The sequence below is a fragment of the Coregonus lavaretus genome (genome assembly GCF_964263955.1).
Source record: "Coregonus lavaretus genome assembly, chromosome: 16".
Taxonomy (NCBI): Eukaryota; Metazoa; Chordata; class Actinopteri; order Salmoniformes; family Salmonidae; genus Coregonus; species Coregonus lavaretus.
In genome coordinates, this window is record NC_140003.1 from 8578731 (window position 1) to 8591904 (window position 13174).

At 41.4% G+C, this 13174-nt stretch overlaps 1 protein-coding gene across 1 annotated transcript in view; it reads left to right on the forward strand.

The window, feature by feature from the left end:
• LOC311143509 (inactive dipeptidyl peptidase 10-like) overlaps nucleotides 1-13174 on the forward strand; it is a gene marked incomplete at both ends in the record, with an annotated part of 296708 nt that overhangs the window by 251885 nt on the left and 31649 nt on the right. The gene's annotated exons all lie outside the window — the stretch shown is intronic.

Sequence of the window (13174 nt, forward strand, 5' to 3'; positions counted from 1 at the left end):
GCATTTAGGGTTGAGTACGAACAGTGAATGCCACACTGAATGTAGAAAAAACACTGCTACTCTATTAGGGAGGTTTGGCATTAGAAAAGGTCAATACGATACTGTGTCTCTATGATTAGTCTCTTTGGGGTCTGGTACATGTCTTCATGCATTGTTCAAAACCAACCTTTGTGGTTCTCATTCATATTTAAACATGGTTAGGCTGAATACAGTGCTGTGTGTAAATGAGGTGATAACTTTTTGTCATACTGTATTTCTCGTTTTCTTTCATAACATTAACATTTGGGTAACACTTTACATTAAGTTGCCCTTATTACTATGTAACTACAAAGTAATAACTGTAGTAACAACATAGTAGTTACATAGCTGTTACTATGTAAGTAGATAGTAATAAGTTTGAAGCGTTTTTAGTTATTGTACAATTGGAACAAGGAAAGTGTAATTACACATCCACTTGCTGAAGGTTATTCCACATGTGTAATTACTGATGTTATTACACATTTTATTGTTCCACTATGTAACTAATGTTTTGTAATTACACATTTGAAAGTCACCTGTGAATTACCATGTTAATAACTCGAAACAAAATCTGACCATTGTTACATGTAACTACAAGGAGCCACTACCATTGAATCCACATGTCATACCAGGGTTGATAAATAGGCTAGGACCTGGTAACAACAATTGTAACAAGACATACCCTGTCATTAACTACCGGTCATTATCACTGAGTTTATTTCTGTGTAATGGCCTGGCTCAAAGGCTATACCGAATCAAGTGTAATGTAATGACCCAGCTACACCACATGTGTGACATCCACGTCCGTGAGACCTGCGTGATACCGAGTTGATAGAGTCCTACTGCAGTCAATGTTACCTGCTACATAGGCGTGTGCTTAAAGCGTAGACGTTGCGTGGCTGCTGTAGCAGCAAGCTAAAATTGGGTTTGGAGTCTATTACACTTGACAACAGGTCAGAAGAACTCACCACTGGACCCTTCCTACGATGATAAGCCTCCACCCTGGACTTTCCAACCATGTGTTAGTGCATCACTGACTATGTAAGTGGAATATGTTAGGGTTCATGTGTATATTCTCTGTATATAATAGGCCCTTGGTACTGTTTAACTACTGCATAATTACTACCTTGTGTTTATTCATTTGTATATAGCCTGTTGTGTTCATTGTGAGCTACTAGCTTCTATATTGCTTGTCACTGTACAATTATGTAGTTATTAGCACTGCTATTACATTGTTATTACTGCCTTTGTAGCTATAACAGTTGTACAGTGTCTGATACATTCTCTCTCTCTCTTCTTTTCCTAGAGAACCACTATACATTATTCACTACCACTAGTCTCCTCTTCCTGTTTGCTGCGTATGTGTGTCTGTTCGGTGTATGGAAATTAAGTGTTGAAATAAATTGTATCCCTGGCTCCTACTTGTCATTTATGTCCTCTAACTGACGCTGGAACAGTTGTACATAGTCTAAACCGGCACCTCTTTTGGAGACCACCTCACGGTGGCGCTCTTTTTCACTCAGCTTCATAGTTTGAAAATGTAATAGAAACATTAATAATATTAGTAGGCTACATCAATACAATAGTAGTAGTCCTATCTGTATGAAAAACAAATATATAAATGGAACTGTAGTCTTCCTAGTTCATAATATGGAGGTAGGTATTTATATCTACAGTATCAATGCTTTTGAGAAACTTTTAAACATTGAAACCAGCTGATGAACGGAACGGCAGTTGATGTCTACCTTGTAATATCTTTTGAGGCAGAGGATGCTGTAGAGTAGACTCCTCCCCCGACCCTCCTTGGAAGATATTCCGATTTGACAGGACAGGACAAAGTTAGCTAAATGGATGACACCCGTTTGATCATCGAAGTTGAGAAGCACACTTTGCTGTATGACCCCAGCAAGCCACAATACAAGAACGCTTTGTCCTAAGAAAAAGCATGGAATGCTGTTGCATCTGTCCTTGGAGCACCAGACATGTTTTGCCAGAGATACTGTATATCAGTGGAGGCTGGTGGGAGGAGCTGAAATTGAATAAACGGAACCGAGTCAAACGTGTTGGAAAGGTCTGTTACTATTCAATTTATTCCATTCCAGCCATTACAATCAGCTCGTCCTCCTATAGCTCCTCCCACCAGCCTCCACTGCTGTATAAATGACGAGCTAATCTTCTCTGCCCAAACAATGGCCGTCATTGTCCAAAAGGCGGGAAGGCAGGCGGTCTGCTTATCGGTCTGCTTATCAGTCTGTTTAGGAAGAGCTCGACATTTACACAATAGTTACCCAGAGGAAAATGGGGGATGGTCATGCTTTTTCAATTTCAGTCAGGTGGGGGGGTTTAGTATTTTTAAAATGTAGTCCAGGGGAGGGTCATGTAATTTGTAATCATTTAAATGTCATATTGCTCAGGGTTTGAGAATGAGTTGCTTATTATAGTATGTGTGCCCAATGATGCCCCTCATCCCTGATTCCCTGCAGGGCGTGCAATATCAAGTGCACCTAGTGTGGTCTCAATAAAATGATCTATTGCCTATACCAGCCTTTCTCAAACCCTGGTCCGTAGACCGGCGCCGGTCCGTGGAGGAATGCTTGCCGGTCTGCAGCATATTTGTCTTGAATATGATTTAATTTTTTGGGTGGTCTGCTGCATATTTGCCTCTAATAAATACTTGCCGTAGGTCTACTTGCACAATGCGCTGAACTATGCATGCTGCAGTTAACAAATTGTGTTGCCATGACTAAGTGTAGCTACACTAAACACACACACACACACACACACACACAAGATAGCCCTGCTGGGCAGCCTGCACACAAGGCTTGGGCGGTACACCGTATATACTGTATACCGGGTATTTGGAACCAGCCACGGGGTGGTTTTTCAATACTGTTGATACCGTTGAAACTACAGTATGTCTTTAAAATGTACTTTATACATTTGAATATTTGTAGCTACTTTTTAAAGGGATGTATCCAGAATGAAGGAAGTTAGAGGTAGTTTCGAGAGCCAATGCTAACTTGCGTTAGCATTGGCTCTCAGTTCATATGAGGAAATCAATCAATAGAGATAAATTCATTAGGCCCTAATCTATGGATTTCACATGACTGGGAATACAGATATGCATCTGTTGGTCACAGATACCTTTAAAAAAATGGGCCTCACAATGGGCCTCAGGATCTCGTCAAGGTATTTTTGTGCATTCAAATTGCTATCGAAAATGCAATTGTGTTCATTGTCCGTAGCTTATGCCTGCCTGCCCATACCATAACCCCACCACCACCATGGGGCACTCTGTTCACAACGTTAACATCAGCAAACCACTCGCACCACATGACGCCATACACGTGGTCTGCGGTTGTGAGGCCAGTTGGACGTACTGCCAAATTCTCTCAAACGATGGTAGAGAAATTAACATTTAATTATCTGGCAACAGCTCTGGTGGACATTCCTGCAGTCAGCATGTATATTGCACTCTCCCTCAAAACTTGTCCCCAGCACATGGTGCACCTGTGTAATGATCATGCTGTTGAATCACCTTCTTGATATGCCACACCTGTCAGGTGGATTGATTATCTTGGCAAAGGAGAAATGTTCACTAACAGGACTGTAAAGAAATGTGTGCCCAAAATGTCAAAGAAATAAGCTTTTTGTGCATATGGAAAATTCCTGGGATCTTTTATTTCAGCTCATGAAACATGGGACCAACACTTTACATGTTGCGTTTATATTTTTGTTCAGTATAGATACCCATAGACTTCCAGTTGTAGTGTAATATAAAAATCTCCATCAACTGGATGAGTCACCAATTAGTTTGGTGGAAATTATCCAACCATTATGTAGGTTGGTGGAAATCCCCATCAACTGAGGATGAGGGGTCACCATTATGTAGATGTGTATAATTATGTTGAGTAATAATACAGTCTAATAAAAAGCATGAGCTGGCGCACACCCAGAGAATATTTTTTACTGTAGAGGTGCTGACTAACGGAGAATAAACTGTAAGCTATAAAAACAGCTTACAGTTGAAGTCGGAAGTTTACATAAACTTAGGTTGGAGTCATTAAAACTTGTTTTTCAACCACTCCACAAGTTTCTTGTTAACAAACTATAGTTTTGGCAAGTCGGTTAGGACATCTACTTTGTGCATGACACAAGTAATTTTTCCAATAATTGTTTACAGACAGATTATTTCACTTAAAATTTACTGTATCACAATTCCAGTGGGTCAGAAGTTTACATACACTAAGTTGACTGTGCCTTTAAACAGCTTGGAAAATTCCAGAAAATGATGTCATGGCTTTAGAAGCTTCTGATAGGCTAATTGACATAATTTGAGTCAATTGGATGTGTACCTGTGGATGTATTTCAAGGCCTACCTTCAAACTCAGTGCCTCTTTGCTTGATATCATGGAAAAATCAAAAGAAATCAGCCAAGACCTCAGAAAACAAATTGTAGACCTCCACAAGTCTGGTTCATCCTTGGGAGCAATTTCCAAACGCCTGAAGGTACCACGTTCATCTGTACAAACAATAGTATGCAAGTATAAATACCATGGGACCACGCATCCGTCATACGGTTCAGGAAGGAGACGCGTTCTGTCTCCAAGAGATGAATGTACTTTGGTGCGAAAAGTGCAAATCAATCCCAGAACAATAGCAAAGGACCTTGTGAAGATGCTGGAGGAAAACGAGTCCTATATTGACATAACCTGAAATGCCGCTCAGCAAGGAGAAGCCACTGCTCCAAAACCGCTATAAAAAGCCAGAGTACGGTTTGCAACTGCACATGGGGACAAAGATCGTACTTTTTGAAGAAATGTCCTCTGGTCTGATGAAACAAAAATAGAACTGTTTGGCCATAATGACCACCGTTATGTTTGGAGGAAAAAGGGGAAGGCTTGCAAGCCAAAGAACACCATCCCAACCGTGAAGCACGGGGGTGGCAGCATCATGCTATGGGGGTGCTTTGCTGCAGGAGGGACTGGTGCACTTCACAAAATAGATGGCATCATGAGGAAGGAAAATTATGTGGATATATTGAAGCAACATCTCAAGACATCAGTCAGGAAGTTAAAGCTTGGTCCCAAATTGGTCTTTCATTGACCCCAAGCATACTTTCAAAGTTGTGGCAAAATGGCTTAAGGACAACAAAGTCAAGGTATTGGAGTGGCCATCACAAAGCCCTGACCTCAATCTTATAGAACATTTGTGGGCAGAACTGAAAACGCGTGTGCGAGCAAGGAGGCCTACAAACCTGACTCAGTTACACAAGCTCTGTCAGGAGGAATGGGCCAAAATTCACCCAACTTATTGTGGGAAGCTTGTGGAAGGCTACCCAAAACGTTTGACCCTAGTTAAACAATTCAAAGGCAATACTACCAAATACTAATTGAATGTATGTAAACTTCTGACCCACTGGGAATGTCATGAAATAAATAAAAGCTGAAATAAATCATTCTCTCTACTATTATTCTGACATTTCACCTTCTTAAAATAATGTGGTGATCCTAACTGACCTAAGACAGGGAATTTTTACTAGGATTAAATGTCAGGAATTGTGAAAAACTGAGTTTAAATGTATTTGTCTAAGGTGTATGTAAACATCCGACTTCAACTGTATGTATAAACTCCCAGTAATTTATTGGGTAAGAAACCCCCAACGTTTCGGCATCACTGTGCCTTCTTCAGGGTGAATAAAGAGAGTCGCACACTTTATGTATAAGTGTGAGCTAAGGTTAACTCAGTGATTTAATGCTAAGACATCGATTGCAAGATATTAGCTCCTTGTTCCTCAGCCTCTTAATAATTGCATAACGGTAAACCTAGACACGTGCATCTTATAGTATTCCGAGTGGTGACACAAGGCTCGCAACCTTGGCTATACCCACTGGATATGATTATGAGCCTATATCATTTACATAATAATGGAGTCAGATTGATAAAGGTACTTTATTATTACTCTATAAAAACAATTAAAAAGAGTCACACACTCTATGTATAAACTCCCAGTAAAGTATTGGGTAAGAAACCACCAATGTTTCGGCATCACTGTGCCTTCTACAGGGTGAACAAGGAGCTAATAACTTGCAATCGATGTCTTAGCATTAAATCATTGAGTTAACCTTAGCTCAGGGATGCACAGTTAGAGACCAAGCATATATGCTCTGTTTTTTGTGTAATTATCAACTATCAATTAAATTATAGGCATATAGTCAATCAAATAATTACTCTTTAAAACGAGGAATGTATTTACTCAATTCAACTAATAGAATGTATTAGTCACAAAATAATTGACACAAACAATTACAGTGTACATGAAGTACATGACACATTACAGATGACACAGTGTAAATGACTATCACCAATAGGCTAAGACATGCACAGTTAGAGACTTAACGTGGTTACACATGTCTTCAGTTCAGAATCATCTCTAAGAGAAAAAACTATATGTGTCTGATACACACAGGAGCTCGGTAGCAAGTTCTCAAGTATGAGTGACTTCACTGCCCTTTTAACCAAATTCAAGCAGGAATGCACCCACAACCTGAATTAACATTTCTTAACACTTTGCTAGTGCAAACAAAAGGCAGGAACAACACACCCAGATTCCAATCTAATCAACTCAATTTGAATGTTATGACCAGACAACAGGAATGTGCCCGATAACCAGCCAACCCAACATACAATTTCAATTACTAGCATGCTAGCAGATACCCATAGACTTCGAGTCATTGCGTGAATGCTAGTTAGTATTGGCTCACAAAACTACCTCTAACTTACTGGATACAGAGACATATCAATTGTATCCACGAGTTCATCTGACCTTGGGGAAGTAGATAAAGGGCCTCATTGCCAAAATCCCAAAGTATCGCTTTAAGTAAATACCTGCAGTCAACTTGTGCAATACATTAGGAAATAAAGAAGATTGCATTCTTCATTTCAACTGTCACATAATTATTCATTATGAAGCTTACCGGCAGTCTCCAGTCACGTAGTGTTTATTTACAAGCACACAACGATAAGAGACTGGAGCCTTGTGAGTCACTCACTGTTGTGCAGCACATATCAGGTGATCTAGTTACAGTATGGAATTCACAACTAAATGTTTGCCAGCTAGATAATTTATAACTATTAAGTTAACTGTCTGAAATGTTCTAAAATGCTCTACAGTTGTGCATTGGGTTTGCTAATTTAGTAGCTAGTTAGCTATCTAGCTAAGTGGTTACATTCTTTCAAAATAAAGCTTCACTTGGTAACAGCAAAGAATCCCCTCCTGGATCAAGAGCCTTGCAGTCTAATATTTGTTTTGTGCGTGCAGCAAACTGTGAGTAGCATTTTTTAGTTACTTGTATAATTTTATGAGCTGGGATGTCTGTCCTGCAAATAGTTCAGGTCAGAGACTATAAAATGTTCGCAATGTGCTCGTTAGCATTTAGTTAACATTCTCTATGGGATTTTAAATGTACTTGTTAGCATTGCTAACCTTCGGATTACAGAGGCTAAGTGGGGTTTCATTGTCGGTATTACCGAATATCCATGTATGGCACATGGTCGGTATAAAGGTATGTCTACAACACTCTCTCTCTCTCTCTCTCCCTGGATTTGTTTCAAATAACAGCTGCCGGCCAAAACCACTCTGTGTGATATGTCAGACTAGCCTCAGCAACAATGCTAGGAAGTCATCGAAAATGTGCAGACATTTAGAAACAAAGCGTCCACATCTCAAGGATAAACCAAACAATAAAAAATAAAAATAATAAAAAAGATGATCAACCAAATAAAAATGCTGCATAATAATTTCACAGACAATAACAGTTTACTGATGGCTTCATAGTTACAGACGGCTATATCGGTCTGCTAATACAGGACTAGTAAAGGCCCAGTGCACTACTTTGATGGGGCCACAGCTGAGCAAAACTCAGCTCAAATTCGAGGATTACTTCTCCTCAAAATCTGATCCACGCCCGGGAAAGCAGTAGATGCATAATCCATTCACCAGCACTGAAGAGACTCAGCTTGTCACCGGTTCTTAATGATAAACTATTGGAGCTGTCCTGTGACCAAGGCCTGCGCTCCCGTTTTAATGAGATGTGCCTGTCCACATTTCTGGCTGTTCAGCAGCGGAGAATACCTGCAACTCTGAGAGATGGCAGTGAAGACGTTAACCCCCTTTCATTCTACCTACTTATGTGAGACCAGCTTCTCTCTTCCTGCAATAAAAATCTAAATATCGCAACAAACTGGCTGTTGAAAACACCTCTGGAGTGTCCCTGGCACAAAACAGTTTGAGAAAGGCTGGCCTATACTGTAGGCTATAGGCATAGGCTATACGAAGAGCATGCACGGAAAAGGACAGGGCAAAGTTATAGTTCTAAGAAAATATACTTCCTTCCCGAATTATTGCACTGCTGGGATGGTGTATATAAAACTAGACTACATTCCATTGCACACTGCAATGGATAGGCATTCCCAATCATGAGCACCGGCCTGCCCTGCTCTTGCTTATGTAAACCCTTTTGTGCTACCTAAGCAATGACTGTGCTGTGTATGGTGGCACTTCAGGAGGCGAGTCAATTTGTTAAAGAAATTGCAATATCTGTGTGTACGGACTAGGCCAACTGCTGTCCTGTTCAGCTTGAGAGAGAGCGTGAAGATGAGAAGGAGGTCCAGAGGTAAGCTTGCTATTGCTAGAATTGATTTTAATAAAAACAATATGTTTCGTTGCCTATAATGAAACTATTTATCAGAGTTATTGACCTCATAATAAGCCATTCAAGTCATTTGCAAACATTACTATGAAGCAGCAGCCGCAGAGATGGGTGCTGAAAGTAGGCTAACTTGAGAAGACCTAATCCATTTAAACAGTCTTGACTATAGGCTACTAACAACAAGAGAGCTTTGTGTTGGAGCCTATTTCTTCCTATTCAAGAAATAAGAGGTAGGCCTACCTGTTTGACAGACTAAATTATAGTCTACAATCCATAGATTTTGTCAGCCAATTCCTTCAGTTACCATGCACTCCTTAAATATCTTAGTGTCAGTGAAGAGCTTGGTGTGTTAAGTTAAAACCAGGGCTCGAATTGAAGGGGTATGTGAAGGTATTGTGGCTTTTGTTAAAGAAAATACATTACATGACCAAAAGTATGTGGACACCTGCTAGTCGAACATCTCATTCCAAAATCATGGGTATTAATGTGGAGTTGGTCCCCCTTTGCTGCTATAACAGCCTCCAATCTTATAGGAAGGCTTTCCACTAGATGTTAGAACATTGCTGCGGGGACTTGCTTCCATTCAGCCACAAGAGCGTTAGTGAGGTCAGGCACTGATGTTGGGTGATTAGGCCTGGTTCGCAGTCGGTGTTCCAATTCATCCCAAAGGTGTTTGATGGGGTTGAGGTCAGGGCTTTGTGCAGGCCAGTCAAGTTCTAACACACCGATCTTGACAAACCATTTCTGTATGGACCTCGCTTTGTGCTTGGGGGCATTGTCATGCTGAAACAGGAAAGGGGCTTCCCCAAACTGTTGCCATAAAGTTGGAAAAACAGAATCGTCTAGAATGTCATTATATGCTGTAGCGTTAATATTTCCCTTCACTGGAACTAAGGGGCTAGCCCGAACCATGAAAAACAGCCCCAGACCATTATTTCTTCTCCACCCAACTTTACAGTTGGCACTACGCGTTCTCCTGGCATCCGCCAAACCCAGATTCGTCCGTCGAACTGCTAGATGGTGAAGTCTGATTAATCACTCCAGAGAACGCGTTTCCACTGCTCGAGAGTCCAATGGTGGCGAGCTTTACACCACCCCAGCCGACGCTTGGCATTGCGCATTGTGATCTTGGGCTTGTGTGCGGCTGCTCGGCCATGGAAACCCATTTCATGAAGCTCCCAACGAACAATTATTGTGCTGACGTTGCTTCCAGAGGCAATTTGGAACTCGGTATTGAGTGTTGCAACTGAGGACAGACAATTTTTACACGCTACGCTCTTCACCACTATGCGGTCGCATTCTGTGAGCTTGTGTGGCCTACCACTTCGCGGCTAAACCGTTGTTGCTTCTAAACGTTTCTACTTCACAGTTACAGCACTTTTTTACAGCACAGTTGACAGGGGCAGCTCTAGCAGGGCCGAAATCTGACGAACTGACTTGTTGGAACAGTGGCATCCTATGATTGTGTCAAGTTGAAAGTCACTCAGCTTTTCAGTATGGCCATTCTACTGCCAATGTTTGTCTATGGAGATTGCATGGCTATGTGCTCGATTTTATACACCTGTCAGCAACGGGTGTGGCTGAAATAGCCGAATCAGCTAATTTGAAGTGGTGTCCACATACTCTTGTATATATAGTGTAGCTAAAAGCATAGGCATACCCCTTGTTAGCTTAAGATTTGGAGAGAAAAAAATTATGGACCTGATTATATGAAGCAATCTATAATGACACTTTAGTCCGCAATGTTTTATGCTAGAAACAAGCTGTAAAATGCTGGGGAAAGACATGACTCCGATTAATTAATAATTAATATGCCATTTAGCAGACGCTTTTATCCAAAGCGACTTACAGTCATGAGTGCATGGGTGGTCCCGGGGATCGAACCCACTACCTTGGCGTTACAAGCGCCGTGCTCTACCAGCTGAGCTACAGAGGACCACGATGAATATGGGATGTATTTGGTTTGTGTCTATGACATTCAGAGGTTGCGCTACAAGCTTTTATAGCCGATGAGGGGACAAAAAATGTACTTTGATTGGGAAGTAATGATTCTGTCACTATCAATTGACGTTTACTCGGACCGCAAATAAGATGATAGATTCATGCCGTGCTTTTATTATAATGGATATCGTTCACCCTTGTTCGCGGTTGTCTACGAATCCACAACCTTCTGGCTACTTTGTCATGTAATTCTTACAAAATGAAGAACAGTTTCTAAAACTGCATATCTAAGGCTCTGGTCTGTCCTAGGAGTGGAGGTAAACTGTAGGCATGTTCTCTGCTATCCACTTTGTGTTTTAGTTATTATTTTGGGAATAGGGGAGGGTCACTTGTTATTTTCAAGCATTCAGGGAGGGTCGGGTAAAAATATATTTTACTAAAGGGAGGGCCATCCCTTTTCATTTCAGAGAGATCCGATGTTCTCCAGATATCCCTCATTATAAATAACATACAGTCAATTATCGCTGCATTCCCGTTTGGATAGATTTTGATGGGAGTGGACCCTCTTGCTTTGCCTTTTCCTCTCTGGTTTATCAACAAATGCAGATGGTTGTAGAATTTATACTCAACTAAATTTTTTATATAATGAGAAATATTATTGTTGTTATATAGTCATATAGGCTACCTATATTGGACCCAGTGACGATAGATTCCTTGCAGAAGAGATTCTGCTTCCACACGCTCATCTGTTTACGTCTCTGGTGTAGCAGGTAAAATTACTGTGCTGAGTCCTGTTCATGGTTTGCACACGCCTAATCCCGGTGTAGTTCCTCTGTGAGAACAATTTAGTTACATAGGACGTACATTTTTATTTTTTGTCATTTAGCAGACGCTCTTATCCAGAGCGACTTACAGTTAGTGCATTCAGATAGCTACAGTGTCTTCATAAAGTTTTCATACCCCTTAACTTATTCCACATTTTGTTGTGTTTCAGCTTGAAATAAAAATGGATTAAATATACTTGTTTTTCTCAACCATCTACAGACAATACACCATAATTACAAACTGAAAACATGTTTTTAGACATTTTTACAAAGTCATTGAAAATGAAATAAAGAAATATCTAATTTACATAAGTATTCACACCCCTGAGTCAACACATGTTAGAATCCCCTTTGGCAGCAATTACATCTGTGAGTCTTTCTGGGTAAGTCTCTAAGAACTTTGCAAACCTGGATTGTACAACATTTGCACAATATTCTTTTTAATATCCTTCAAGCTCTGTCAAGTTGGTTATTGATCAATGCTAGACAGCCATTTTTTAGTCTTGCCATAGATTTTAAAGCCGATTTAAGTTGAAACTGTAACTAGGCCACTCAGGAACATTCAATATCGTATTGGTAAGCAACTCCAGTATATAGTTGGCCTTGTGTTTTAGGTTATTGTCCTGCTGAAAGGTGAATTTGTCTCCCAGTGTCTGTTGGAAAGCAGACTGAAACAGGTTTTCCTCTAGGAATTTGCCCATGCTTAGCTCTATTCCATTTATTTTATCCCCCAAAACTCCCTAGTCCTTGCCAATGACAAGAATACCCATATGATGCAGCCACCACCATGCTGGCGAGGGGGGATTATTTAAGATACTCTTTGAAGAGGTAGGGTTTCAGATGTTTTCGGAAGATAGGCAGGGACTCTGCTGCCCAAGCTTCAGGGGAAGCTGGTTCCACCATTGGGGTGCCAGGACAGAGAAGAACTTGGACTGGGCTGAGTGGGAGCTGCCCTCCCATATGGGTGGCAGAACGGAGTCCTCCTTTTGGGGTGTAGGGTTTGAGCATAGCCTGAAGGTAGGGAGGGGCAGTTACACTTGCTGCTCCATAGGCAAGTACCATGTTCTTGGAGTAGATGTGCGCTTTGACTGGAAGCCAGTGGAGTGTGCAGATGAGAGGGTTGACATGGAAAGAGAACTTGGGAAGGTTGAACACCAGGCGGGCTGCAGCGTTCTGGATACATTGCTGGGGTTTGATGGCACAAGCGGGGAGCCCAGCCAACAGCGATTTGCAGTAGTCCAGACGGTAGATGTCAAGTGCTTGAATTGGGACCAGCACCGCTTTCTGTGTGAGGTAGGGTCGGACTCTACGGATGTTGTAGAACAGGAACCTGCAGAAGCGAGTCAATGCTTTGATGTTGGCAGAGAACGAGAGGGTGTTGTCCAGGATCACGCTAAGGTTCTTTGCACTCTGGGAGGGGGACACTGTGGAGTTGTTAACAGTGATGGGGAGGTCTTGGAGCGGGCACGCCTTCCCAGGGAGGAAGAGCAGCTCCGTCTTGTCGAGGTTGAGCTTGAGGTGGTCGGCCGACATCCAAGATATCTGCCAGGCACGCAGAGATGCGTGTTGCAACCTGGGTGTCAGAAGGGGGGAAGGAGAAAAGTAGTTGAGAGTCATCCGCATAACAATGATAGGAGAGACAATGTGAGAATATGATGGAGCCGATTGAGAGAAGAGGAG